Source organism: Lontra canadensis, unplaced genomic scaffold (genome assembly GCF_010015895.1).
Source record: "Lontra canadensis isolate GAN:19392208 unplaced genomic scaffold, GSC_riverotter_1.0 scaffold73, whole genome shotgun sequence".
Taxonomy (NCBI): Eukaryota; Metazoa; Chordata; class Mammalia; order Carnivora; family Mustelidae; genus Lontra; species Lontra canadensis.
The window spans coordinates 1,021,776-1,045,810 of record NW_022631067.1 but is presented as its reverse complement, the minus strand read 5'-3'; the positions used below and the strand labels follow the sequence as shown (position 1 = coordinate 1,045,810).

At 61.5% G+C, this 24,035-nt stretch overlaps 1 pseudogene; it reads right to left on the bottom strand.

Annotated features, from left to right (window-relative positions):
- Nucleotides 1-12,092: 12,092 nt before the first annotated feature.
- On the bottom strand, nt 12,093-13,113 carry LOC116881347 (annotated as a pseudogene).
- Nucleotides 13,114-24,035: the final 10,922 nt, after the last annotated feature.

Below are 24,035 nucleotides of genomic sequence, written 5' to 3'. Positions count from 1 at the left end.
CATTGGCTTAGACTTGTTTTAAACAAGTCGTGGAAAAGGACGGCTTACAGGAGCGCAGGTTGGGCGGGTTCCTGGACCACGACGGGTTTCCGCTGGCAAGGACAGTGGGGAGCGCCCGTGACAACATGAAATTAACATTCGCCCTTGACTGAAGTAGACACTCCTGGGAGACCGCCAGCCTTCGCCCAGCAAGCCTGCCCTCTGCTCCTGCACCCATACCCTTGCAACGGTGCGGTTGTAAGGTAGAAGGCTAGTCAAAATCTGGCCCTAGCCATGAAGGGCCTGGCGGGAAGCGGGGGTCTTCTTGAGAGATTTGGGAGACAGTGTGACAGAGGGACCCATCTAGGGGTGCTGCTGCCCAGGGACTGCAGGAGCAGGAGACCATGGAGGCCGGAGGAGACTGTAGTTCTCGGAACCTGGCCCAAGTTGGCACGGTGGAAAAGGGAGGTCTCCAGGCACTGTCCTCACAGAGGGCCACAGCCACTGCGGACCCCAGGGGAGGCCAGGCCAGAGGGGAAGGACGTGCCCAGACCCTCCGGGTCTTCAGCTTGCCGCAGGTGGCCTGGTTGGTGAGGGGCCAGTGAGGATGACCATTAGCCTCCTGGGCTCAGAGCAGGACAGAGAAGGGCAGAGTGACTGGGATGAACGAGAGAATCACCGTGTGAACTGACCCCAAACTGGAGTGTTTTACTGAAGGAAGGTGATCCAGGGCCCAGGTCGTTGGTGGTCACTCTTCCCTCTAAGCGGACTCCTTCCTAGGCCAGAAAGCAGGTAACAGGGCTTCTCTTCCACCGCACCCCTCACATGGCCGGGGCACTGTCCCTCTGGCCTCTGCCACTCGGACGTCACTAGGCGACCTGGAGGCAGCAGGCAGAGAAGCTGCAGCAAAGCGCCTCACTTAGCACAGGCTGACTTCGAGCCTGAGTCAGGTCTCTGCTGGGAAACCAGAAACAGCCCCCCGCGGGAGTGAAATCGTGGGGTCCCGGCTCCAGGAGCAGCTCTGCCGGGTTCAGGGCCAGCGGCATGGAGCGCGGTGCCCCAGGGACCTGGAGGCCGGGGCCGGGCGTGGCCTCCCAGACTGGGCCTCCGGGTGGCCGCCCTGGACCGGGGCAGGAAGGAACGGGACCGGCGGGACCGGGGGAGGGCGGCCCAGCCCGGCTGCCCGCTGGTGCAACAGGTTCGAGAACGGTTCCACACCTCGCCCCAGCCAGAGCGCGACTCTGGACAGCAAAGGCCAGGAGGCCAGGGCGCGGGAGGACGCGGGTTTCGGAAAGGAAGGATCGCAGGCGGCGGAGCCGGGGCTCGCCCGCACCCCCGCGCAGCAAAGCGGAGCCCACGGGGCACTGCCCGAGGCACGAAACCGCCCCCACCTGCGGGGCAGGAGCCGCCGCGCGTGGGGACCGGTTGGGCCCCAGCGCGCCGCCCAGACCCGGGCAGCGGGTCTCTGCCCGACCCCACGGCGCCCTCCGCGCCTCCGGCGACCTGGCGCCCGCCCTCCGGCCTTCCGGAGCGAGACCGAAGTTTCGGGCGGGGGTCGGGCCGGGGCGGACGCAGGCCGAGGCTCCTTCCCGCGGGGCGCACCCGGCCGCAGGCCAGGCCCCGGGAGGCGGAAGCAACAGGGAGTCGTCCCCGCCCCCCCCTCCAGCCCAGAGCCTCGGGCCGTCCCCGCGCCGGGGCGGCTGGGCACTGGGACGCGGAGGGCGGGCCCCGCGCGCGCGCGGTGAGCGAGGGCGGGCGTGGCGGGCAGGGGCGGGGGCGGCGGGCGCGGGGCGCATGCTCACTGGCGCCCGTGACGTGCGCGCCGGGCCCGGGCGGCCGGAGGCAGGGCTGAGGGGGGCAGCGGGCGGAGGGCAGGGGCGGGAGGGGCGGAGCCGGGGAGCGGAGCCCGGGAGAGGAGGAGCCAGGCGCAGAGGCGAGCAGAGGAGCGGCGAGCCGAGCAGCCGAGCGGACCGCCCGCACCTCCGCGCTCCCCTGCCGGCAGTCCGGGCCCCGAGCCGCCCACCCCTGCCGAGCGGCCACCCCCGCGGGCCGGGCCGGGCATGAGCGCGGAGGGGCCGCGACCGCCCCCCGCAGCGCCCGGCGCGCCCAGGCCGTGACCGGGTCGGGGGCGCGCGGCCGCACTAGGGCCCGGGCCCATGGGCGCGCCGAGTCGGGCGCGGGGGCGCTGAGCGCGGGCGGGCGCGGCCGGAGGAGCCATGGACTGCGGCCGGGTGCGGACGCTCGTGCACCGATACGTGAGTCCGGCCCGCGGCGGGGGAGGGGGGGCGGGCCCCGGGGTCGGACCCGCCGCGCGCGCCCCCCCTGTGCGGCCGGGGGCCGGGGTCCCGGGGTTCGCGCAGCTCTGGGCGCGGGCAGGGCGCCGGGGAGGCTCGCGGAGGGCGCACCTCGGGCGTGCGGCGGCGGGGCCCGGGCGCCCGTCCACCTGCTCCGGCCCGCGCGCCCCCCGCGACCCGTGGGGAGGGGGCTGCCCGGTGCGGGCTGCGAAGGGACGGGCGGGCGGGATGGCAGAGCGCGCCCGCGCGGAGAAGCTCCCCTTCGCCGGGTCCGTGTGACAGCGCCGGGGACCCGCAACTGAAGTTTGGCACCGCTTGCCGGGAAGTGACCAATCGGAGCGGAGGCCGGGGCTGTGCGCGCCGTCTGGAGTCCGCGCTCGCGGGGCGCGGTGCGGGGCTCAGCTCGGGCTCGGAGGGCAAAGCGGGTGTTCCCGACCCCGGAGCGAGGGGACTGCGCGCGGCCGTGGCCCTGGCACGGGTGCCGGAGGGCGTGTGCGCCCGAGAGAAAGAGCGCTGTCCGGAGGGTGGTGTTTCCTGCCACCGGCTCCACAAAGGCGCCTTGTTCGCGGCCGACGTCGGTCCGCGGTCGCGCAGGGCTTGGACGAGCCGCCGGCCCGCGTGTGCGGGGCATCACTGTGGGAACCGGAGGCTTTTTCCCGCGTAGGATTGTCTCGGACACACTTTCCTGTTCGTGAGCTCGCTGAGGAGGAGGCCCTGGCCCGGATCTTCGTGGGGTCTTCGTGGATGGCACCGCCAAGGTCCCGCCCCCCGTGCTGACTACCTCAGCAGAAGACTAGGGTCAGGGTGACTGTGCCCACCTTCCCCAGGTCCCGGCTCCCTGGGGCAGGTCAGGCGCCTGACCTTGCAGCGGAGAGAAGGGGTGGGGCGGGGTCCGCTGGTGAAAGCTCCGTGATTCCCCCGGAGTCCACCCTGTGGAGTGAATGTCAGTGTCAGAGGACACGTTTGTTTCTGCAGGGTGGGAAGTTCTAGAAAGCCCCATCCCAGTGACCCTGGGTAGGAGAAACGTTTTGTCGGGCAGGGACGCTGTCTTCCCAGCTGCCCCTCAGCCGGTTATGCCCCTGCCTCTGTCCCCAAAGGGAAACGAGAACCGGTGCAGCTAGTTATTTAACCTGTGCCCAGGGCTCCGCAGTTAATTTCCGTTCCCTTCCAAGTCTTGATAAAAGGGAGGGTTGCGTGGCGAGGGGGACATGCAGTCTGCCTCCAGGAGAGATGGAGAGCGGGTGGGCGGTCCCCTCTGACCCATGGTGTCCTCCGACCAGGCGGCCGCTCACTGCCCAGTGGGTTCTGGACCCTTCGTCCCAGGAGTGGGGCAGACACATGCCTTTCCTCCAGGCCCTCAGCTGTTCCATGTCGTATTGGTTTATGTAAGTGTCTCGCGGTTGGTACGTTAAAGTTCCCTTCGCTGTATCATGAGGCTTACAAGGTGATGTTTTCTGTCAGACTGAAGTGGTAGCTGTTGCTTAAGGAACTTTTCCAGGTGCGGACGCTGTCTGCTGCCGTTCCTGGGACACGGGCTATAGGTCACGCACTAGTATTCCTCTTCTCCATTCCACGTCTTTTTTTTTTTTTTTTTTCAGTCTGGGCGCTCAAGGGTGTCAGCGCAGTTGCATACAGAACCGTCCATTTCCATGACACTAAGCTGTTTGTGCTGTTGAGCTAATCTGAGTTTTTCCAGGAAGCGTCAGGTTCTGTCGGGGTTCGTCATCATGTAGGACCAAATTATATTACGTTTTTCTCGAAGGAGAGGCAGAGCCTGGAGCTGAGTACGTCCGTCGGTCGTCGTGGTTTCCCTTTGACTTTACGTGAACAAACAAGAGCTTGCCCCCGGTTCTCTGCCAGTGCTCACCCGCTCCGCGTTGCTGGGGCAGAGAAAACGTCTCATCTCCTTCTGAGGTGTGAGCGTTGCCAGAAGGTAAAGGAGTCCTTGAGAGCATTGCTGAAGATATTTCAGTCTGGCAAACTCCAGAGAGAGAGAGAGAGAGAACAGGTGCATGGATGGGAGAAGTCTGTCGTGGTCCTGCTGCGTAGACCCCGGAGCACATATTCCTGGTGCTGTGGACGGACGGAAGCCGTGCAGGGGTGAGCTGTGCGCACACACGGCCGGTGCTTGTGTACCGTCAGGTGATTTATGGGTCACAAGGTAGTTGGACCTGTTTACAGATGCTTCTGACTTAACGAAGCAGATGGAGAGGTAGTTCTCTTTCCTCCTTATAGATGGGAGGGGGGGCGCCTGGGTTCAGGGGGTTTCACTTCTGGGAGAAGCCTGTGCAGCCTCGCGGGTCCCCGCGGGCTCTGTGGGTGCCTGACTGGCCCTCAGGGGTAGCTGTGGGACCGTGGGCAGGCCTGCCTCTGTGGTCCCGTCCGAGACCGGCTGTGGAGAGGCTCCCTGAGGGGTGCAGTGGGAGCTCGGAGCGCGGCCCGGCTCTCAGGAGCTGCTCTGGTCACCGCGAGCCGTTAGCACGAGTCAGTCCCCAGGCGGGGTGGCCTGGGCGTCCCACTCCTGAGCGCAGGCCAGGCCACAGGCGGCGTCTGTCCCTGTATGTGCTCACGCGTGCGCATCCCAGGCCGGGATAACGGTGCCGGCAGGACACTGGCCTCCTCCTTCCCTTCTAGGCGGCCGGGTCGGGAGACCCGGCTCGGCAGGTCTTGGGTCTGAACTCCATCTTGTCCCGTGTCTGCGGTTTGCGTCCGGTTGCTCGCGCTGCGGTGCTGCCCCTGCGTCTCCACCTGTTTCTCACACTTTCTGCTTTCTAGGATTCTCACATTTGACACGGTAAACTTCTGGAAAATGCGCAGGCATTCCTTGCTAGGTGGGTCCTGTTTCTGGAACAAGCTGTGACATTAGGGCTTTCTTTGTCAGGGAAAAGTAAATATTTGGGGTCCCCGGGGAACTTTAAGCACAACTGTCTTTGAGCGCTGGAACCCTTCTAGAAAGCCCAGCCGTCTCTGTGTCTGGGCCAGTCTGCGCTCCCGGGGAGGCGGCCTGTCCACGGGGCAGACGTTCCTTCCACTCCGTCCTTCCAGTCCCTGTAGGAGAACTTCTAACGCTGCAGAGCTAGGAGCCCCTCCCCCAACCCTGCCTAACCCCACAGGGGAGGCTTCTCCCGCCGGGCTTGCAGGTGCAGGAGGCCGTGAGCCTGGCCTTGTGCGAGGCCTGGCCTGGCCGCGTGTGGACGGGAGCCAGCGCACCACGCGCCGGTCCTCGGCCCCCGGGCTCCCGCACACTTGCAGGCAGTCTGCCTGGTCTCTGTCTCCCCTCCGCACTCTGGCCCGCAGCAAACACCCTGCTCTGCTCCCACGCGCCCGGAGCAGCTCCGCGTGCCGGCAGCAAGCCCCGTGGGATGCTGTTCTCCGAGCCGCAGGGCCGGCTTAACCACGGTGCGGACAAGCGGTTTCTGTGCCGGGTTTTGCTACAGTCTGTTGGGTTTCAGGGGGTGAGCGCGCCGTCTCCGCTTGCGGTGGTGAGAATCGCGCTGGCTCCGCCCACAAATGCCGCGGGAGGCCCCGGGCTACACCCTGAACGCAGACCTGGCGCTCAGCCGCGTGCTCCAGCAGAAACAGGCTTGATAAAAGACAGTTGGGGCCCTAAGACCCAGACTCCTAAAAGCTTTTCTGACCAGGGTAAGTGTGGGCAGAAATGCTCTTGTCCGCGGGAGAGTCAGGGAGGCCAGTTCTGGCAGCGTTAGAGGTCCGGCCGCTTGAGCAAGGGCTGCTGCTGCTTTCGCTCGCCTGCCGGCCCTGCGGGGACACACAGTAGTGGCTGGTAGAGGTCAGAAGTCCCAGCTGCCTCCACCTCTGAGAGCCCCCGGTGCGCTGGCTGACACCCCCGGCTTCTTGCGGGGGACCGGGGCGATGAGGGCTCTTCTCTGCATGGGCTGGCGTGTCCCGCTGGGAATGCCCACGGCCCCCGCTGCTCGCAGCCCCGCGCCACTCAGGCCCTCAGACCCCCCCACGTCACGCGGACTGTGGAGACCTTGCCCTGGGCTTCCCGGAGGGAACATAGTCACCAGACAGGATGCCGCCTCCTCCAGGCGGCCCACCGGCCCTGCCTCGTCTGACCTCGTCTCCCTGTGGTTTGGGACCCCGCGTCTCCTTCTTCCTCCCGGATCATCTGTCTCCCTCCTGAGACCCTGTGCCGGTGGCCGGCACTGCACATAGCCTGTTCTCAAGCTGCACACTTTTCCCGATCCCGTTTCTCCGCCTCCTTCGCAGCCGAACTTTGCCCTCATGCCAACGTTTCCCTTCTCATACTTGCGGGGGGGGGGGCGCTCATCACCATCTCCATCACCCTCGAGGCCCTTGGAGTCCTTCACATCCTCCCGGCACACACCAGCCAGTGCCTTGTGCGCACACCGATTCCTCTCCAAGCCCAGCACAGCCAGGCCCGGTCCCCAGGGCACTCCCTTCAGGTGGTGGTGGGGGCAGCAGCAGGCAGGAAGCCAAACACAGGAATACATGTGGGGCCAGGGCTGGGCCACCTGGCCGTGTCCAGGCAGAGGGGCCGCACGGCAGCCCCATGGCCTTCCCACCTGCCGCTGGACCTTCTTGGTCCCCGCGAGGCTCTGCGCTGGCGCCCTCTCTCCTCCGGGCACACCTCTGCCCGGAGGAGCCCCAGGCACCCCGTCCACATCCACGCAGCCACGCCACGCGCCTGGACCAGTTCCTGGCACAGGGTGGTCCCTCTGGAAACATCTGTCTGGGGGATTCCTCCTTGTGTGGGGGCTGGGAGAAGGGCATGGCAGAATTCGCCCCAGATGCTTCGAAGGGAGCTTCCGGGGATCATAAGTGATTGATGACAGTCTCTTAAGACATGGCTCACGTGATTTCAGACTTCTGGATTCTCCTTCCTTGGTACATTAACCAGCATCATCACCGTGTGGGAGCGGCAGGCATCGGGCCCAACCCATCGCACAGTCAGCACCACAGTGGGGAATGTTGGGTCCTCAGGGCTGTGGCCCCTGGTGGGTCCGTGGGACGGGCTTGGTGGCTTCTGCATGAAGGTTTCCCTGCATCCCGGAACAGCGCTCCCCTGTGGGTCGCAGCAGGTCCTGGGGTGCGCGGGTCCCTGGCTTGGGATCCCCTTCTTGCCTCTGTTGGCTGGACCATGGGGCCCTGGGAGGAAGGACCCGCCACGGGGCCGCTGTCGGAGCTGGATGGATACCGCTCTTACCTGCTCACTGGTGGGACCCAGCTCCCTTCAAACAGCATAAATGGTTTTTGTTTCTGGGCAAAATAATTGGGTTTCCCAATTTTTGTTAGATTCTTGAAGGAGTGTCAGCCTTAGTTAAGATTCAGAACCCTTGTCCAAGGACACAGGCACTTGGTGGCTTCAGAAGTGTGTGTGAACGCACATGATGTCCACACCTCCCCTCTTCTTCAGCACAATCTGGCCCACCCTTCTGGGTTGCTACCCCCCCACCACAGCTGCCCGCTGAGTGACCCCTGGCCGGGGGCTGCACACTGTCCCGTGGCCCCTCTCTCCCCTGCCAGGAGTGTGCCGGCTCTCCCGAGGCCCCGCTGTTTCTCGGGTTCCCTGACTTCCCTCACTGTCCCCCCGGTGTGCCTGCCTCGCTCACAGCCCCCAACCTGGTCCCCGGGAGCACGGGACACCCTGGTTTACAACCTGGAGGGAGGCCTTGGCCCCCGCCTGAGGGCAACAGGCGCCCCCCTGCTGGAGTGCGGGGCCAGGAGGGGGCCCAGCACGGAGGCCAAGGTCGGGCATCTGTGCCCCTGGTCTGCTTGTGCCCACCCTCTGTCCCTGTCCCCGGCTGGGAGTAGCCAGGACAGCTACCAAGAGAGACGGAGGGAGACAGAGACAGGGAGAGACAGAGACAGAAGGAAGAAAGGTGAGAGATGGAGGGAGAGAAAAAGGAAGAGAGGACAGAGAAACTGAGACAGAAATGGAAGGAGGGAGGGAGAGAGACAGACGGAGATTGGAAGGTAGAGAGAGATGGAGGGAGAGAGGGGAAGGGAGAGGAACAGACAGGAACAGAGACAGAGGGGGAGAGACAGGAAGAGGGAGATAGACAGAGACAGACAGACACAGAGACGGGACAGTGGGCCAGCTCCTCCCAGAAGCAGGTGGGACGTCTGGCTACCTTTGCCAGAAGGAGGGAACAGTCCCAACCACTCCGAGAAGGGGCGCTCCGTCCACTCTGCACAAGAAGCAACCCCATCCGCCGTGTCTGCGTCGGGCGAAGGGGTCACGGTGAGCCGTTGGCCGGGTTTCCAGAACAACAGCGAGGACCGGCCCTCTCTGCTCACTTCACCAGGGGGATCGCTTCACGGAAATACCTTGACCTTTTATTTTGTTGGTGAATTTACCCCCAGGTGCACCTGCATGGACCTGCTTTTTCCTGTCCAAGATGCAATTTGGGAAAACTGGGGCGAGCTGTGCTCTTTGCGAGAGGTCAGGGGGACACAAGTCTATGAACTTGTGAGCTCGAGGCTAGGAGCATTCTAGGTGCCCTGACCTGCAGTCTGGTGAAGCTGGTTTGTGGCCATGACCTGCTTCGACCCCTCCCTGGTCCCCCTTCTCACCGTTACCCTCGGCCCTGTGCTTTGCTCTTCAGGACACGCACAGACACTACATTTCTTGGGCGACGTGTGTAAACGGAGCTGTGTAGGAAAGCCCTGCTTGCTTGATCTACGGATGGGGTGTTCTGGAATGCGGGCGGGAGTACCTACTGTGCCTGGCGCTGGGGGCAGTGAGAATTAGGGAGGCGGGGAAGGAAGGGCCGGGTAGCCTCTGGTGTAAAGCCAGGTGGTCCGCAGTTTCCGTTGACCCTGGAGCTGCATTTCGCATGCTTTCCCACCCCCGGGAGATGGAGCAGAGCTGGAAGGTCTCATTCCCAACGTGCCCTGTGCAGCCCCTGCCTCGTGCTCCGGTTGAAGGCGCCTTTTCCTTCCAGCAGCACCTGCTTTTGGAATCTGTCGTGTCTCAGGACCCCTCCTGAGCCGTCCCTGGAGGACGGGGGCGGTGTACGGCTGTTGACATGGCTTGTGGTTATCAAGCCGGTCGCAGGAGCACCGTGTGCCCGGGAAGGTGCAAGGACACACCTGCCTCCCTTTGCCCTGAACGCTCCGGATTCTTCATGGAAGCCTGCTGTGGCCGAGGGCCGTGCGGGAGCCGGTGCCCGTCCGGGCTGTTGCTCGATGGCACGGTCACCGGGGGCCCCTCACGCTCCCCCGCCAGCATGTGTGTGCAGGGAGCGAGCGCGGGGCTGTCAGAGCGGACGGCACAGCCTCCACGAGACCCCGTGCTCTTTGTTGGGTTCGCATCCTGTGCTCTTGTCTCTCAGTGGGCTTCCTCCTCTCTTGGCACCTTTCTTCCTGCATCTCATGAGCTGAGGTCAGCGGCCAGAGGGTTTCTGGAACTGTGATCCTAACATACAGGCTGGAGGGTCAAGGAAACCGATGCTGAGAGTGTGGTCTGGGAGGAATCGTTTCCCGGGAGGCTCACATGTTGTTTAAGGTGCTCGTTACAGAGTCCATGAACTTGGGTGTTGATTTTAAATGCTAGCATTTAAGACACGAAGGGAGACATGTGCGGCCTGAGTGCGTCTCAGTCAGCCCAGGCCGCAGTAACAAACAGCCCAGACAGCAGACAGTCCAAGGTCAAGGAGCCGGCACATCTGGCTTCTGGTGAGAGCATCTTCCTGGACTGCGGATGGCCGCCGTCCTGCCGTGGCCTCACAGGGCCTTTTGCTCATGTGCTGGAGGTTCCGGGGGGAGAGTGCAGATGGCCCCCCTCTCCAGGTACCGTCCTGCTGGCGGTTAGGGCTTGAGTGTATGAGTTTGGGAGAGGGGCTGTGCAGTCCGGGGCCGTGCGCTGGGAGCTGGCCCCGTTCAGGCCGTAAACACCCAACCAGATGTGAGCATCCGAGAGGAAAGGCACATGAGGTTTGCTTACGGTTCTGTCGAAAACACAGAAGTGAATGTTCCACAAAATCTGGAGAGGCGAAACTAGATATTCAGTGGGAATGGGCTACTTCTTTCAAATTGTGGCACAGACTTTGGCACCTGGTCCCTTCGTGGCTATAATAGAGCCTGGCTTCCATCACCGATCGGCCCGAGGCTGCAGCATGTCTATGTGTCTCTGGGCGGCTGCTGCGGGAGGCTGGCAGGAGCGTGGCGTCCAGCGCTGAGACAGGCTACAAGGCACTGTCCTGGGTTTGTACTATAATCCCAGTGCACAGCGTCTGGTCCAGGGACGGGATAGATGTCTCGGTGTTTGGCACATAACTGGATTGGACGTGTCTGCCCCGGCTGGAGCGTCGTGACCTGGTGCCTCCGGTTGGTGGAGTGGCACTGGCAGACTTCTGCTGGCTTCTGGATAGTGTGGCACCGTGCCTTTGGCGGGTCTGGAAAGTGAGTGTTGGACACGGAACCTGACTTCCTAGCTCGCAGAGTAGGGCTTGTGCTTCTGCCGAGGCCGCCTGTGCTCACACAACCCCGATGCGTTCGGGGGCGCTCACGCTGGTGGCCCAGCTCCCGACCCTGCTGCTGTCTCTCTCCATGGCGGGTGCTTCTCCAGCCCTGCCCGGTCTTCCTTCATCCGGGATTTGCGCACGGAGCGGACATGCCCCGAAGCACGGTTGTCTTCGGGTCAGAGTGAGGCCGGCCTCTGACGACTGTCACGAGAGCTCGTGCCACTGGCTTCGCGGATGGTTCAGGCCAAGTGGTCCTGTTGGTAAGAGGAGTCACAAGTCTGTGTCAGTGTTCGAAGCCGGCCCGGAGTTCTCTTCCAGCCCCTCTGGGCCCGGACGATCCGGAGGCTCCCGTCCCTCCTGCGTGCCGGAGTGGCCTGGACGGGCAGGCTGAGGAGGGGGTGGCCGCCCCACACGGCATTACGTAATCTCCCTCCTCCTGAGGAAAGAGGATTTCCTCCAGCCTATTTTCAGCCAAGGATTAGGGACACAGGTTCTGCCATTAGGATGTCATCTAGATTCCTGTGTGAGTTTTCAAGATTTCAGAAACTTGCACTAAAACCCAAGTTTTAAAATCATGGAATTAATTTTAAAATTGTTACATAGAATAAAGTTACTGATGATCACTGGTCCGGAGGACATGTGATGTGAGGCTGAGTCAGAGCTCAGCCGAGACGAACAGATAGACAGACAACCGCAGGCTGTGCCCGTTTCTCTGCAGAAATGTGTGGGCGTCGCGTGGAGTCTGGCGAGCGTAGACGAGCCCTGAAGAGATGGGAGACCCGTGTGGCACCCGTGCCTCGTCCCCCAATAACACCGGCGTTGGGGTGCCCGAGAGTGGCGAGCGTGTGGGGGAGGCCGCGGTGGGCGTGGGGCTGCCTCTCTCGTCCCCACTCCTGCTGTCCCCGCGCTGGTTCACGTTTTGTCTGACGTCGACAGAGTCAACTAGGCGAGCTCGCGGCCCTGGAGGAGTCGTGGGGGGCGGCCCAGGGCGGTTCTCGTAAAGAAAAGTCTGGGGTGTGCGGAGCGCATACTGGGCGCCTGCTGTATGCACTGAGGCTTCAGCAGGGAGCCGTCCCGGAGGCTGCGTGTGCGCAGCGGGTGACGGGCACGGGGCGTGCGCGGGGCCAGGAGGAGCCGCAGAGGACCGTGAACCGCGCGCGGGAGGGTCGGGACGGGGCGCTGCTGGAGAAGGTCGGGGCGGCCTCCGCGTGCCGTGAGGCCGAGGCTGGGCCGCGGGGGTGGACGGAGGCCACCTGCGCGCCTGCCGCTGCTGCTGTCATGGCCTGAAACGTGGACGACGTGACGTGTGCTGCTTCTGACGAGGTGCTTAGTTTCCCACAGATTACGTGGCGAAATGAGGAACGTGTTACATAATTGGTAAGTTAGGGTGATTTTTAACGTTATAACAGACCGTTGGTTTGTTGGACAAACGGGCAATAGGTGGGTTTACGGGCAGTTTTTTTCATTGTGGTGAAACACACGGAACGTGAAATTCAGCACCTTCTGCCCTTTCTGGCGCGCGATCGCCCGCAGTCACCGCGCGCACCGGGCACGTCCAAGCCCTTTTGTTGGGAACGGAGCCCGAGTCACAGCTTTGTCGTATGTGCGGTGGCGTCTGGCTGCTTGGGGACATTCTCAGCGGGATAGACCGCCACGGGGTCAGCAGAGCCTCGTTGAAACTCAAGCTCTGATTAAATCTTAGCGGGACAGACCCACGGAGCAGGTGGTGTTTTGTATTTAAATAGCGCGTGATGGGAGCGTCTCCTCGAGGTCGCACTCGGACCGGTGTCATGCGACAGCTGTGCTGCTCCCGCTGCTTGCCTGAGCATGTCGCCGACACGGGGTCGGGAAGGGACCCTTCGGGGGACAGGCTGTCCTGAAAGTCGGTGTCCACGGCGCTGCCCTCGCGGCACACCGCTCCTCCGCACGGGCGCGCTGAGCCACATGGAGTCATGGGCTGTTTCCTGCGTTTGGGACAAGCAGGGGTTAAAGGGCTGGATGGACGTTTTCTTCCAGAAGCTCCGTTCTGCTGACCGGCCGGGTGGAGTACGTCCTCCGTTTCCGGCTCGTCTAAGATCGTGTCTCTCACTATCTGACAGACTGAGACGTGGAGCGGTTAGACGTAAAAGTACGTCTACGAACAGCTCTCAGATGCTTCTGTGAGAACCGATGTCCTCTTCCTTCGGCCGCACCAGCTAGATTTTTCTTCTCTTCTTAAATCAGAGTCATTCTTTGATTTCATGAATTTGTTCTTTTTCTTTTTAGGGAACAGCTGCAGGTCCCTCTCCTTAGTACCGAGTTTATTAACAAGAGATTTAGCCATAAAACTGAGTAATTATACCGTGGTTTGTCTCATTAAAAAACCACACCGCGTGCTGCGTTGGCCAGAGCCCCGTTTGGCAGGTGAAGAAGTAAACGTGAAGAGAGAACTAATTGCTTTTCCTTTGCACCCTCACGCTTCATTAAAAATAAAATGGGTTGCCGTGGTTTTTTCTTTTTTTCAGTTTCTTGCCCTCCCGTCCCTAGTCTGAAGGAGGGCGTCTTGTGCTCCTCCCTGGGGTGTGGCCTGTGCCCCGAGGGCTGCGTGCAGCACTGAGCTGTCCTGTCCCCACCTGCCATGGCCAGTCCCTGCAGCTCAGGGGACACCTTCTTTCCTGCCCAGATGATGAATATCCACTTCTGCTTTTCTTCATTCTTCCCGTGGGCCTGGCCGAGGGCCGGGCTCCGGAGCCCACCCTAAGAGGGTGTCCAGGGTGTTCGCCGCCAGTCAGGGTTCGGATGTGTGATGGGGTGGGGGAGGGTCCTGGGCCGCCCCCAGGAGGGCTCTGCGCAGGCGCACCTGTCACCAAGGCTCCCAGACTGCTTCCTGGTCCCCTGCCCTCCCGTCCCCGGGAATGTGGGCTGAAGTGAGGCCGCGACGTGCTCAGGCCCGCCTGTGCCTTCCTGCCGCGCACCGCGTGTCGGCCGCATGGTGGGCTGGGGGTGAAATCTGCCATCCATGATCCTTTGACCAGGTTTTTGGGGCCGTTTCTCTGTTGTGATGCAGGGTGTGACATGGAAGTCGGGTCTCTGGTCCCCGGGCCCTTCTGCAAAGGCGGCTTCTCAGATAGATTCTGATCTGCACCCTAGAGGCCGGAGGTGGCCTCTGACCTTGTAAACTCTAGAGGTCAGGGAGCTCCAAGCAGGTGTGTCGGTGGCAATGGTCTCCTTATGTCGCCCATATGGCTCTGACCTGTTTCCGGATTTGGGCCATCCTGCAATTTGGGGCTCCTGCCAGCCCCTGGCAGTCCCCCTGGGCTCGCTGATGATGGAAGCAAGTGAGAGCGAGCGCCGCGGTGCTGTGGCCCTAACAGTGACAATGGTGGCGCCTGAGGGCAGGACCCCCACTGTGGCAGCAAGGCCCTGCGTCCGGGGTGGGGGGGGATGTGTGACCTCCCTGGGCCTGTGGCTCCGACCCCTTGCTCTGCATGGGGTGTTGGTCCTCCGTGGGTGGGAGCCCCACCTGGTAGACGTTCAGCAGCAGGACAGTGAGGCCGGGCTGCTCGCAGGGACTGGACGGTGGGGGGGAAGGCCGGTTCCGCCGTGCGGCAGATACTGAAATGATGAAGCCCAACGCTGCTGTGGCAGGACGAGTCGCACGCTGCTGCTGCTCCACTCTGCCCCGAGGCTCCCTGGAGGGGACCCGGGTCCCTCCTGCCACTCGGCTCCCATCTCTCCGTGAACCTGGTCGCGATTCCGCACAGTGGTTGGATGCAGGGGCTGTGGCCGGACCGGAGCCAGCCGGGAGGCCATGCTGGGGCCTGAAGACAGGGGCACTGGGGTCAGACGTCGCTTGTGTAGTGACATTGGACGGGGCTTCGCATGTTTTGTATTTGAGGGAAGGAGAAGCGACATGACAGGTGACCAGTCCCTGTGCCAGTCTCTGGGACCTGCGAGCACGGACACGGCCAGCGTGGGATGACGGTGCTTCCTCTTGGGTGCGCCTTTCCTTCCTGGTGCCTGAGCCCTGCTCCTGCCTCTGGCTGCAGGGGTTGGCGGCCCCAGCCCTCTAGTCTGCTGCAGGTGCGGCTTGCCCCGGGCTCCCTGGGGCCTCGCCCATTCTTCTCTGTATTCTTCCTAAAGCAGAGAGGCTCCCGTTCTCTGTGACTTAGTATTTGCCGTCAAGCTGTGCGACCTGAAGTAGGGAGAGGGTCCTAAGTTATGAGTTCAGAGCGAAAGTGCAGAGGGCAGGACTGTGAGTTGGGCCGAATTCCAGCCCTGCCACGAGACAGAAGCAAAGACGGGTTCCCCCGAACTCGCGGGACTCCATGGCCTGGCCCCACAGTCACGGGTTTTCCTTCCGTTGGAAGTCCGGCTTTCCTGAGCTCTGGCTTGCGTTTACGGAGAATTCGGTCTCCAGGAGGTGGGAGGGCGCCCAAGGTGTGAAGTGGGATTTAACTTCTGGGGGGACGGGAGCAGACAGGCAGGCGCCTGCGTCCGTCCTTCTGACCGGCCCACCCCCAGGAGCAGCAGTCACGAAGGTGGAGGGGGCGCCGCCCGGCCCATGGCGGCCCAGTGAGGGGGCAGCATGCATACCGGAGTCCGGAGAGCTGGCGCCGTGTGTGTCACATGAGACCTCTTGCTGGGAAGTCAAGAGCCCGGATGAGAGCAGTCAGGCACCGCTGGAATTCGCTTGCAAGTGCTCTCTCCGTTTCCTTCCCACACTTAGAGCTGGGCTCTCCCCGAAGTCCTACACCGGGTTCTGCTTCCCAGAAAACCTTGCCAGTCGCTCCCCAGAGTACACAGTGTCCCCACAGGTCAAGAGCAGCATCATTACGTCTCCCCCTGCTCCCTGCAGAGACGGATGAGCTCCTCTGCTCGTGGTTGGGCTTACCTGGGGATGACGTGAGGGCTGGCTCCCTGCAGCCCTCCTGGGTCTAGGTGGTGTCTTTTCTCCCCCGCCATGGTGAGGGGGAGGCAGGATGTGTAGCCCCCAGTCCCAGATGGGTTGGGGGGGCTGGCCTGTCTCCAGGGTAGGGTCTTTTCCCCTCTTGCATCACCACCGAGGAAACCTTAGGAGGCTCAGGGAGGCCCCCCCAGTTGAGCCAATCTCAAGTGCGGGGGAGTGAGCAGTACGCAGGGCCAGGCCCAGAGCCACGGCCCGTTCCTTGTCAGGTGACAGGCTCTGCCATTAGCTGCCGGTCACATGCCCCACACCTTCTCCCCGGAGCCCCCTTTCATGGCCCCGCCTGGGGTCCGGCTGGGGCCAGGACCCATTTCTGATGTGCGGCCTCTGGCTGGAGAGAAATCAGCCGGCATCCCACCCTCCCTCCGTCCGTCGGGCCGTGGCAGGCGATTTCTGAGGCCGGTGTGGGGGCTCAGCGTCACATGCACACCCCCCGGGGCGGCGTCTTCACCGTCTCAGGAGTGGGTCTTCTTCCTGCAGGCGCCCCCAAACTCCGCGCAGGAGCCGACCTCGGACCGGGCTTGTTCAGGCGCGTGGTTGGCGCGCAGAGGGGTGAGGGCCGAGAGCGAGGTTCCTTGACTTTCAGGGGACGTGCGGTGGTTCGAGGCCTGGCCGCATCGCGCTCTGCTTAAAGCCGGTTTTTGTGAAATGGAGTCTTTTAAAAACGTCGCGGTTATTGTCGGGGCAAGGATCCGTGTTACTGAACGTATTTAAATAAAAGGAAACCGTTTGGCCCACGCGGGACGATCCGCGGGATTCCTGAGGTGCCGTTGTGTCTGTCTTCTGGAGGCAGATCTCGGTTTATTTCTCGTTTGGCTTCTTGGGTTCCAGCCGTCTGGGGCAGAACGGAAAGTTCCTTCCCTGCTTACCGTGTGGGAAGATCACTTTCTGGCCATTTAATCTTCCCCCGACAGCTAACTGTTGATAAGGATGGAATGAAACCAGACACCAGTCTGGGAGTCCCCCATCTGGAGGAGCCAGGAATGCGGGCGAAAAGTTTCTGCCCGGCTGGGCTGGCGCAGACGGAGGGAGGAGGCAGCCTTGTGGGGTCGCCCCTCCCCTGCACCCCTGTCCTCCAGGCTCCCTTCCTCCCCTTCCCCCCCGAGGCCTGCCATGTCCCACAGGAGCCCTGACCCCTAACGGGGACCATTCTCATCTCAACCAGAGAACTTATGTCCTGTGTCAATTGACGTGGTGGTGGCAGCCCTGCGGGGGACCCCCAGCCCCCACCCCCCAACTCCCCAGCTGTAAGCTGCCGTGGGGCATGGGGGATGCAGAGACAGAGGAGCAGAGGTGGGGGCCCAGCCTGGCCACTTTTGGGGCGTGTCCTGTGCTGCTTCCGTGGGCCTCTGTGTGACGCCGCATGTCCGTGGAAGGCCACTTGGCAGACATGCACAACGGGCTGTGGGGCGCTCGTGGTGGCAGGAGGGTGGCTGACACCACCTTTGTCCCAAAGTTTCCGAGGGATCAGTGAGATACACAGCAATCCTTTTATTCTGGTAAAACATACCTGATGTAAAACTTAGCACCGTGACCATTTCGTGGGATACAGATCTGTAGCCCTGAGCACATTCACGTCCCCGTGCGGCCATCACACGTCTGTCTCGGGGACTCTCCATCTTGCAGAGCCCTCTCCTTCCAGACGACGCCCCCGGCCCAGCTGACCTCTGTTCTGTTTTGTGTCTCTGTGATTTTGGCGAGTCTGAGTGGGGCCAGACGGCGTTGATCCCTTTGTGGCCGGCTTTACGGGGGCACACTGTCCTCGAGGTGTTCGCGTGCTGTGGCGGGTGTCAGGCTTTCCCTCCCTCGTGAAGCTGGGGAGTCATAGGTCACATGTCTCGGCCAGCACGAGGAGCCCCAGAGCGCCAGCCGGTGTGTGACAGGGGAGGTGTGACACTGGCGAGGCTGGACCCCTTTGTCTTCCGCTTTGCAAAGGGCGCTGGCCCGCCTCCCGCACCCCGGGGCCGCAGCCTGACCCGTCCGCTCGTCCTGCACTTTGGGACCCACTCCCTCCTCCAGAACTCTCTCAAGACGCAGCCTCAGTCCGCGCCCCCGTGGCACACGTGGCTGCTGGGCAGGTGTCCTGAGGAACCCTGTGGGTTTGCCGCGGCTCATGAGTGTCCTTAGTAACTTGGGCTGGAAACCTTGCGATCCCCTCTGGGCGATGTCCGTGGCTTCCGCGGGTTGGGCAGGACGTGGAAGTTCCCTTCCTTGGAAAGACGGTTCCTTTCCCCTCATCCGCGGTAAGACCATCTGCACAGGTTGGGGGAGAGCTAGATGTGGTTTGCTCCCTGTTGGCCTCGGGGCAGGGGTCCCGTGGGGAGGCCCAGGAACTCCTGTTCCTTTGCACTTCGAGTACTGGGGAGACTTTGGCCAGAAAGCCCCATGGCCCTTTCTGATGTCTCATAATTTGCCTGGTTCTCCAGCCTCCTGGAGATGCTGAGAGCTGCCCAGTAGCCCTGTAGTAAACCACTTGGCAGAACAAACCAGTGCTTCTCCCCTGCGCCCGGCTGCTCCCCTGCGCCCGGCTGCTCCCCGGGCCCTGCAGTCGTGCTTCCAGCACCATACGCTGTTGGGGCCTCAGGTCCACCGGGCCCAGACATTCCCAAATCCCAAACCTTAGGTTGCGTTTCAGCCCAGCCCCTCTTGGTGGATTCTCTGTCCCTCTGGAACCCTGAGAGTTGCCCCGTCTGCACTGGGCCGCAGCTCAGTGAGACTTGGCCTCTCTGCTGCTGCTGACCCTGGGCCTGGCACCTCCTCCAGGCCCTTCCTGCCCGCCTTCCTCCTGGAGCCCTGCAGGCACCGGCTTGCGTCAGGCGACTGCCACGGATGAGGGTGTGCGGCTGGGCCTCTGAGGGGTCGGCAGGGCCTGGGAAGCCGGCGCTGGGTCCGCGCAGAGAACAGGCTGCTTCTCACCCAGAGGCAAGTGGGGACGTCAGTGGAACTGAGCGGTGGGCCATCCGGGGTGTCCGGAGGCCCATTGGCTGGTGTTGGTGGGCCAGCCAGGGACGGTTGACGCTCTAGACCCTCCGTCTCTGCTTCCGGAGAATCTGCGCGAGGAAGGAAGCTTGTGGAGCAGCAGCAGGTCAGAGGGTGGTGAGGCGGGTCAGCTGGGCCCCCTGCGTCCTGGGCCCACGGCAGGGACACGCCGACCCTCGTGGGGGCTCGGGGGCCTAGGCGGGGACACGGGCGTGTTCTGAGAGAGAGGAAATGGGGTCTTTCTACCGGGAATTCAGTGTGAATGAGGGTGAGAACCATAAGCAGAGCTGATTCTGCCGGAGAGCGGATTTCTCAAGTCTAAGAACTGAACAATCAGGACAGAAAGTGCCAAACAAGGTCCCCTTTATCTGTAACAAAAGGCTGGTTACGGTGCCGCCGCGGCTCGTCGCTGACCTCACGTACCTCCTGCATCGCGTGCAGCCTGCCCGGGCACTTTGACCCTAGCGTGTGCGGCTGCGGCCCTGGAGGCACGGCCCGCCCAGCCACACCTCTGTAAGTGGACCCGCGGGAGGCTCTGGAAAACTCGGCTGTAGAAGGAAACATTGTAGCGACCAGACATACTGGGGTTGAGAATAAACATCCAGACCTCAGCTGGTAAATGTTTCCGATTTTGGTGCTTCTGGGCACCAAGGGCCGGACCTTGATGTTGCGGTTTTGCAAACGCTACTGTTAAGTTTGTAGGTTTTAGGTTTTGTTTGTTAATTCCCTCTCCGCGTCTCTCGCTGCTTGTAATGGCAAACCCGACTGGTTTCCCTACACATCGATGACGCTGAATTCGGTAAATAGCGGTGGGAGGGGACCAAACGGTTCTTCCCGCGTGATGTCATTCTTAGAGATTCAGCAAGTGTACGAACGGGTCCGTGGGGCTGCTGGGGCGTCCCAAGAGATGTGGACGCAGTTGTTCCTGCCTGATTCGCGGCAGGCGGGTCTCCACTCGCCTTTTTTTCCTTTTTGAAGATTGATTATTTGAGAGAGGGGGTGTGGGGCAGGGATAGCGGGAGAGGGAGACCCCAGCACGGAGCCCCCAGGCTCCATCTCAGGACCTGAGATGGTGACCTGAGCGGAAATCCCGAGTGGCTTAGCTGGCCGGGCCAGCAGCGCCCTTTCTAGTGTTTGTCCCGAGGAAGCACTCGCTGCTTTTGCTCCTGGGAAAGCGGTAAAAGCGATGTGAGTGATAAAGTCATCCGGCTTTTTTTTTTTTTTTTGAAGCCGTAACAATTCCAGATTCATCTCTGCTAACGAGGTTCATTTTGCTTTGTTTGTGCTCATAACATTGGGTTAGTTAGCTGGCCCCAGACCAGCACTAAAAGTAGCAGCCTTTGGACATCACGCGTGTTCTGCGCACAGCATACCCGAGGGGATGTCTCCGGGGGCCATTCGGAGCCACTGTGTGGCCGGCGGGGTCCTGCCTCCCCTTTGCGTGTGGCGTGTTGGGGAGGGGCAGATGGAGAGCCGTGGGACCCAACTGCCCTCTTGTTTAGGTGCCTACAGCTGTCCTCGGAGGGGCCTGTTGGGTGACTCTGTTATCTGGGTTTTGAGTTAGGACTTCAGCAGTCAAGAGCACGGAACCTTAAAGTCTGCTCTTTTAGGATGAAATATTAAGGGACCGGAAGGCTTAACACCCTGGCATGAGTTTTAACAGAAAACAGTGTCTGTCCGAGAGTGTGCACGCTGTCCTTGAACGTCACTGACGGTAGAAGAGTCGGGTTGTTTTATGATCGCCAGCCTTAGGGTGTAAACGGTTTTAGAGGCAATAAAAAAGCCCATAAATGCAAAAAGATCACCTTTTATTGTTTTATGTCCTTTTCCTGTTTATTCCTTTGTTTTGAAGCACCGTTAAAATGGAAGGTCGGTTAGCCGGGGGCAGTAGTCCCCTTCACTTCAGACACTGTACGGTGAGGCGTTCCGTCCGCAGGAAGGAACCTGGAGAGTGCCAGTCCAGGAGCCCACTGGCGGTCGCACTGTCGGCAGGCTCGTGTGCCATCTTCCTGGAGGGACCGCAGGTCTCCGTGCCCAGAGCAGCCTTGCCAGGGGACCCTGAGGTCCTTGCAGGCCGTGGTGTTGGCGGAAGTTTACTGATGTGACGTCCGTGTTCTGTCGGGTGAAAACAATTTTTTTTTTGTCATAAGGCCATTGAAAAATTACCATTGTTGCATGGAAAATATTTTAATACCAATAGCATACAAAGACTATGATCTTGGGATAAAAGCCAATAATTTTAATTGAATACATTTACCTTAATGAAAAATGAAACGACAGACCGCCACAGACCGTGTGTGACTCGTTGGGCCTCCGTTTGGGTGCATGTGCATTGATGTCCAGAAGAAAACCTGGAAAAAATGCACAGAAGTGTTAGCCAGTGATTATCTCCAAAAGTCACAATGATGGGTTGTTGGTATTTTCATCTTTGTGTTTCTGTCTTGTGCTAAAAGTTTTATGCAGATCGTGTTTTGCCTTTGTAATCAGAAAAGAGAATAAAGCTTTTCCCATTAACATGACTTGCCCAGCTCAGAGTGCTAGAGCCGTGGGGACCAGGAACCGGCTCTTCGCGGACCCGAGGGGCTGTCCTGTGTCTGGTGGAGCTGAGCGCGGGTGCATCAGACACCGCTCCCGGGTCCCTCCCCCGGCCCCCCCCTCTCCGCTAGTGCACGAGGCCTCCCTGCCAGCCACAGTTGGTCACTCATACGGTCCATCGGGTCCGATGAAGACCCCACCCCAACACCCCTGTACAAGCACCGGGAGGGGAAACAGCAGGAAAGGAGGCTGTGGGCTGAGAGGACGACAGCTGGGTCGTCCGTCACCTGGGACCTGGACACCCTGGGGGGACCTCGCAGGTGACCAGGGCTGGGGATCGTACTCACGCTTGCGCTCAGTGCAGCCCTGCCCCATGGGGTAGCCCACAGGACCACCCCCATAGATGCCAGCTCTGAATTTGGGGTTCCTTCATGTCCCAGGACGACTCGCAGAACTCCCTGAAAGCGCAGCCCTTACAATTCTCGCTTGGCTGTGACGGACACAGCTCAGGGCTGCCAGGGGCCCGTTCGATAAGTGTCTGCCCTCGGCTCAGGTCATGATCCCGGGGTCCTGCGATGGAGCCCCACATTGCGCTCCCTGCTTCTCCCTGCCCCCCCACCAGCTCTTGTGTGCTGTCTCTTAAATAAATAAAACATCTTTCAAAAAAAAAAAAAAAAGCAAAAACAACACAACTCAGTCCTTGCCAAAAGGAAACAACCCCAGGGCGGGCGGGGGAGGACTGGGAGGGGCGCCAGCTTCCCACCTGCCCTCTGCCGGTCAGGCTGTTGCCCTCCCAGCACTCGACATGTCCATCCACCCGGAAACCTGGAAACTCCCCTGGCTTACCGCCCCCCCCTTGCCCCAGAGGGTGGGGTGGGTTTCCAGCCTGTAATCCGTGCATGGTCAGCCCCTCCCTAGAAACTATCCCAAGGCGCCTGAGTCACCAGGGGACTGTGGTCAAGGGGGCTCCTTAGGCATAACAAGAGATTCCTGCCTGGAAGGAAATTCCTAGGGCTTTCTGTAAGCCTGCTCCAGCCGGGACAAAACCACACAGATTCTACCAGAGCCGGAATCAGAGTTTGTCTCCGCTTCCAACAGGGTTTGCCTTCCTTTGTCCCATGCCACCTTCTGCGGCCATCTGTGCCCTGGGCGTCTTCCGCCGCCCTGCTCCAGGTCAGCCTCCGAGTCTTGGGGGGATGGGCAGTGCCCCTTCCTACCTGGCTGTGGCCCCGCAGTTCCTGCAGGACAACGTGAACTCCTCCCCTGCTTCAGCCCAGGGCAGGCCCAGGTAGCTGGGTGGGGCTGGCAGCCGGCCAGTGCAGGGAGTCCCATTGTTCCCATATGTGTGGCCCTTCTGTGGCCAGGGTGAGCCCGGAATGACGGGTGTGGGCGAGTGGAAGCTTCTGGGGAGGAGAGGATGTCCACGTTGAAGGTGCTCTTTGCTCCGTCCTTTCCAGCCTCCCGAGCCGCATTCAGCTCACGGTAGTGGACCTTGGTGTTTCATCTCTCACCCAGGCCCTTGCAAACCCCTCGTGACCAGCCCGAGTTAGCAAGTGGTGTCTGTGAGAGCCTCTGTTGCCCAGGGGGCTTCTGGGATCATCTGCGCACAGGGCATGCTCAGTAGGTGTTTGCTGGCCCTCAGGACAGTGCAGGTGGTTTTCCCCTGTGCCTACAGCCGGGAAGGAGTGATGGGGTAAAGTAGATTAGATGCAAGGGGGATTAGGTTCTGGACCCAGTTCGCTGGGGGTGGTGGTGGGGGTCATTCACACACCCAAGCCATTCTGCAGACCAGCAGGTGCCTGAGACCTCAGCCCAGGCCCGACCCTGTACTGGAGGCAGCATTGGGTCACCCGGCTGCACCTCAGCCCCCAAGGCCCTCCCCACCTCACTTGTCCCCCATGACCTTGGGTTCCGTTCGTGTGCTACAGTGGCTGATAGAGCTCGGGAAGACAGCTTAGGAACTGGATCACCAGCCTGTTATACAGGCCCACAAGTCAGGAACGGCTGGATGGAAGAGGTGTGTGGGGACGAGGAAGGGGCATGGAGCTTTCACGGAAGCTACTGAGCTCGTGTCCGTCCCCAGATGTCCACCGCTTCTCCAGCCTGGAAGTTCCCCAAACCAGCCCTTCAGGTTTTAGGGAGGCTTTCTTGGGGAGGCATGACTGATGAAGTCACTGGCCTGTGGCGATCAACTCTGCCTGCACTCCCCTCCCCTCTCCTCCCCGGAGGCCAGGGATGGCATGAGAGCTCCAGCCCCAGCCCCAGGCCTTTCCAAAATCCCCTACGTCGCATGATTCGAGACACCTTGAGGCTGTTGCAGGAGTAGGTGAACACCCAGTGTACCGACGGTCCTTTCTCATTCTAAGTCCGAGCCTCCCACGAGGCAGCCGGCCAGGTACGGTGTGCGGTCACAGCACAGGCTTATGGGTCCCGCATCCCCCCCGTGGTCTTCCAGGACTGGGGGCCTCCATGGTGGAGAGTGCCTGAGGATGGCTTGTGGGTGGTGACATCTGCCAGGCTTGGGTGGGGCTGATCTGCCCCGGCTCGTGGGGACAGGTGGGGGGCACCCCTGTGCAGAGCGATGGAAGTTTGGATAATGCAGGTTTTCACACCAGCAGCATTTGGGTGGATGTGACGGAGGGACTTCCTTCCCTTACACGGTTCGTCTTAAGAACATGGGGACCGTCTCGGGAATTGGGAGACGACTTCATCAGGGCTCACCAGGATGCTCTGGGATGCGGACCCCTGTCCCATCTGACCAGCATGGCCTCCTGGGCCCTCTGCTCCGTCACTGACCGCGTGTCCTGCTTCCCAGCTCGGTGATCGGAGCCCACGCTTTCATCCCGACTC